Here is a 5000-nt window from a genome sequence, read left to right on the forward strand (position 1 = left end):
GCATGGCTTAATCTTTGAGACAAGCATATGACTACTGGCAGGATCAACCAGGGAGCTGCGTCAACTAGAGCTGAGCAGCCGGCCGCCCGGGAGTGTGTCCCGGGGGCCCGCGCGAACACGCAAGCGTCCGCTCAATTATTCTGCAAACAGGAGGAGGCTGCGCTCCCCTGCACCATACACCTCGAAACCCTCTCAGGTCCCGGCGGCGCGCAGCGCCGTCCTAAGTACTTGGTCGGGTTCGAGAGAGGCGCAATCGCCCGGAGTTTGGCGAGTAGACGCTTTAGGTGCGACCACCCGTGCTCCCAACTGAGCTTGCCGCTGCCGACAGAGGCCCGGGAGCGTGCTGTCGTGGCATTGCCGGCGGGAGACAACACGCGCCACCTACGGTGACCGGCAGCTCCAACGCCAGCGCCACAGAAGGACAAAAGCCCCACTTGGGTGCCGAAGCGAACTCTCCCAGCACAGCGCACGCGCCAACACGTCCGCACAGCTGCGATACAAACCACCTGCGAGAACCGCAGAGGCGACCGAGCAGCAGACGGCGTCGCGGCGCCGAGCGCCGGGCGGCGGCGCATCCTCAGCGCACACAGTCCTCAATCGGACCAGCACACTGCAGATGTCCACCGCGCTTCGCACCGGGCCCGCGAGGACCTACTTTGGCCGCACGGCGCCGCGTGCAGGGTGCGCCGGCGCGCAGCTGCGCCGCCTGCCGCCTCCGTCGGCCGGCGCGCCTGCCAGTGGCCGCCCCCACCAGCCGGCTGTAGCGCGTGCGCCCACGCACCGCGCGGCCAGCACGCCGGGCGGCCCCCCCTCACCGGCCGGGGCCGGTCCCACCCAGCCACCGCCGCGTATCGCTTCACACCCACATGCCATTCACGTTCGTGGGCATGGTGGGTATCGCTGAAACAACCGGTTGGTAGCTCAACCGATCGTCGCCATCACTGATTCACCTCTAGCGAGAACAACCGCACCACAACGGTTTACCAGTTGTTCATTTGCGTAACGTCACCAGCAAACGTAGGCGTCCATCGCCATTTGCAAATTCAACGATTGTTGCATGCCTGTGTCAGGTGTCACGACACACTATGTCTGCCCACATACACGCAACAACATGTGCACGCTTCGCAAACACGTGGAAGGTGGCCCCCGTACGTATGCGATGTCCATTGCGCAAACGACTGTCAACCGGCCTCTGTCGCATGTCGCAGATGTGGAACGCAGTGCACCATGCTATCACGGTGTGTGAGAAGAGACGACAACGTCTGACAACACGCGCCACTACATCAACAGACGGCTCATGCTGATCGCCATCCAGGGCATACCACACTGCACTCCAGCTCTTATAGGGAGACGACACGTAGCTGCGTGCACAACATTTGGACCGCATGGTTCGCCGTTGTTGGCGCAGTCGTTGTACGGTCACATGTACCACGATGTATCATTCAGTACATGAGGACCAATGTGCAGTACAGTGTGTGATTTGGAGGTACAACATCAGCGGACAGTTGACACAGGCCGTACCACAGCGTAGGCGCAGTGCTTCGCCATGCGAATGCCAATGAACAACTGCGAAGGGCATTGAGCATGTACGTCCTGCTGCCATCCACATTACAGTGTATCGCTGCAAGGTGTTTAACATGAAGCGATACACTGGGGACCGGGCAGTGCGAGTAGCAAACTATATTGCGGGGGTTGCAGTTAGGCAACACTACACTAATTTAACGCGTCGTATGACAATTACAGAGCAGGTTAAGGCCCAACGTGTGTTGGGTTAAGGCCCAACGTGTGTTGGGTTAAGGCCCAACGTGTGTTGGGTTAAGGCCCAACGTGTGTTGGGTTAAGGCCCAACGTGTGTTGGGTTAAGGCCCAACGTGTGTTGGGTTAAGGCCCAACGTGTGTTGGGTTAAGGCCCAACGTGTGTTGGGTTAAGGCCCAACGTGTGTTGGGTTACAGCACAATATGGGTTACGTTAAGGGGCAATGTGGGTTACGTTAAGGGGCAATGTGGGTTACGTTAAGGCGCAATATAGGTTACGTTAAGGCGCAATATAGGTTACGTTAAGGCGCAATATAGGTTACGTTAAGGCGCAATATAGGTTACGTTAAGGCGCAATATAGGTTACGTTAAGGCGCAATATAGGTTACGTTAAGGCGCAATATAGGTTACGTTAAGGCGCAATATAGGTTACGTTAAGGCGCAATATAGGTTACGTTAAGGCGCAATATAGGTTACGTTAAGGCGCAATATAGGTTACGTTAAGGCGCAATATAGGTTACGTTAAGGCGCAATATAGGTTACGTTAAGGCGCAATATAGGTTACATTAAGGCGCAATATAGGTTACATTAAGGCGCAATATAGGTTACATTAAGGCGCAATATAGGTTACATTAAGGCGCAATATAGGTTAGGTTAAAACACGACATAGGTTAGGTTAAGGCACGACATAGGTTAGGTTAAGGCACGACATAGGTTAGGTTAAGGCACGACATAGGTTAGGTTAAGGCACGACATAGGTTAGGTTAAGGCACGACATAGGTTAGGTTAAGGCACGACATAGGTTAGGTTAAGGCACGACATAGGTTAGGTTAAGGCACGACATAGGTTAGGTTAAGGCACGACATAGGTTAGGTTAAGGCACGACATAGGTTAGGTTAAGGCACGACATAGGTTAGGTTAAGGCACGACATAGGTTAGGTTAAGGCACGACATAGGTTAGGTTAAGGCACGACATAGGTTAGGTTAAGGCACGACATAGGTTAGGTTAAGGCACGACATAGGTTAGGTTAAGGCACGACATAGGTTAGGTTAAGGCACGACATAGGTTAGGTTAAGGCACGACATAGGTTAGGTTAAGGCACGACATAGGTTAGGTTAAGGCACGACATAGGTTAGGTTAAGGCACGACATAGGTTAGGTTAAGGCACGACATAGGTTAGGTTAAGGCACGACATAGGTTAGGTTAAGGCACGACATAGGTTAGGTTAAGGCACGACATAGGTTAGGTTAAGGCACGACATAGGTTAGGTTAAGGCACGACATAGGTTAGGTTAAGGCACGACATAGGTTAGGTTAAGGTACGACATAGGTTAGGTTAAGGTACGACATAGGTTAGGTTAAGGTACGACATAGGTTAGGTTAAGGTACGACATAGGTTAGGTTAAGGTACGACATAGGTTAGGTTAAGGTACGACATAGGTTAGGTTAAGGTACGACATAGGTTAGGTTAAGGTACGACATAGGTTAGGTTAAGGTACGACATAGGTTAGGTTAAGGTACGACATAGGTTAGGTTAAGGTACGACATAGGTTAGGTTCAGGTACGACATAGGTTAGGTTAAGGTACGACATAGGTTAGGTTAAGGTACGACATAGGTTAGGTTAAGGTACGACATAGGTTAGGTTAAGGTACGACATAGGTTAGGTTAAGGTACGACATAGGTTAGGTTAAGGTACACATTGTTGTAAGGAAAGGTTTAATGGGGGGGGGGGCGGCGGCCGGTTTGTTGATTGTGATTATAGTACGTGGATGCCTGCGGTATCATCTGATTTGCCACGTCAGGATGTACCTTTGGCTCATGACAGGCGGCGCTCTCATTCCATGCTTGTGGCAGACCTGTGTCTTTCATTCCTGCCATTGTTTGTGTGCTGTGAGAGGAGGCAGTATTGTGATGTTGGGTGCACCCCTGTGTAGGACATGTGTGGGTGTTGGTGGCTTGGCTGAGCAATGGTGGTTGTCGGGTGGGTGGGATATTCTGTTTTCTGTGTGGACCTCCCAGTCTGGTTATGACAGTGTGGATTGTCTAATGTGGCGGAGAGGATGCACTGGGTGTTGTTGCATGCTGGTGCTTACATATTGTCTGTGTGCGTGTTACAGGCAGAGAGTAGTGCGTGATAAGAGTGTGTGGCTGACGTGTGGTTGTGATTGTGAGCAGAGTCTTTCAGCATGTATACGGACAGTTGTATATATTATCTGTATTCTGATGGCTCTATCTATTACTAATCAGCGCCGTGTATACGTTTAATGTGGTTCCCGTCGAAACTGTTGTATCTCTGTACATTAGTGACACGGCGAGCGCGCTATGTAGCTACTCGTCTCGGCAGCTTCCACCGGTGTATGGCAAATGATTATAAGCAATGAGTCTAGTCGTCAATACCGATAGTGTGACGTCACATGTCTGGGGTGGGGGACGCTGCGCCCTTCCGGTGGGTCATGGCCTAGCAAGACTCTCCCCACGCAGGGGGGGCTTGGACTGTCATTAACTCTTCCGAGTAATATACTTGCCGTACGTTTTTGCGACTGCGAGTGCAACGCTCACCGGTACCGACATGGATGGAGCGCCTCCTAGCTGACCGCTCAGCATCGGCATTCGTACAGAGAGCAACGCGATCGCGTCTGTAGCTCGTAAGTGATACAGCTCGCAGCTCATGTATAGGGACAGCGGGAATGTCGCATATTGGACATACCTCTTTTTTTTTTTTTTTACTTTATTGTCATTTTAATGCCTATACAATAAGCAGGCTGGGACATACCTCTTCATGAAACGCATGTTATAGGGGTGGATTGCACATTGCGACTGCGGGAAAAGTCCGCCGTTCATCCGCTGGAGTTGCGAGTTGGGCGGTTGGAGTGGGGCGCAGGTGGAGTGATTGCCGGTCCACGATTTCGTGCGGCAGAGGCGCTGGCGTTGGGGTGCTGTGGTCGACAGAGGACGCAGGCTTTGTGGGTGGGGTCGAAAGATGGGCACTGTGGGCCCATCGATGTCTTGGTCGGCTTGGCGTCTCATAGATGGCGGTATCGTCGTTGCAGGACGTCATGCCGCGGGAGACCTACAGATGGCGCTGTGTTTTGTGGTGCGCTCGACATGGCGGACGTAGTGTTGTCAGATTCGCATAGATGGAGGTATTGCATGTGGTTTCGCCGTATTTTCATAGATGGCGATACTGTTTTGCCGGCATGGTTGGCGTACTTCCGTCGGATCCCTGTAGATGGAGGTGCCGTTT

The 5000-nt window shown here is 52.5% G+C and overlaps 1 non-coding gene across 1 annotated transcript in view; it reads right to left on the minus strand.

Moving 5' to 3' along the window:
• LOC126432602 (small subunit ribosomal RNA) overlaps window positions 1–54 on the minus strand; it is a 1910-nt gene extending 1856 nt beyond the window's left edge. Inside the window, exon 1 of the ribosomal RNA XR_007578086.1 lies at window positions 1–54. This exon is cut by the window's left edge and continues 1856 nt beyond it. This is a non-coding gene — a ribosomal RNA (small subunit ribosomal RNA).
• Window positions 55–5000: the final 4946 nt, after the last annotated feature.

This window comes from Schistocerca serialis, unplaced genomic scaffold (genome assembly GCF_023864345.2).
Source record: "Schistocerca serialis cubense isolate TAMUIC-IGC-003099 unplaced genomic scaffold, iqSchSeri2.2 HiC_scaffold_1143, whole genome shotgun sequence".
Taxonomy (NCBI): domain Eukaryota; kingdom Metazoa; phylum Arthropoda; class Insecta; order Orthoptera; family Acrididae; genus Schistocerca; species Schistocerca serialis.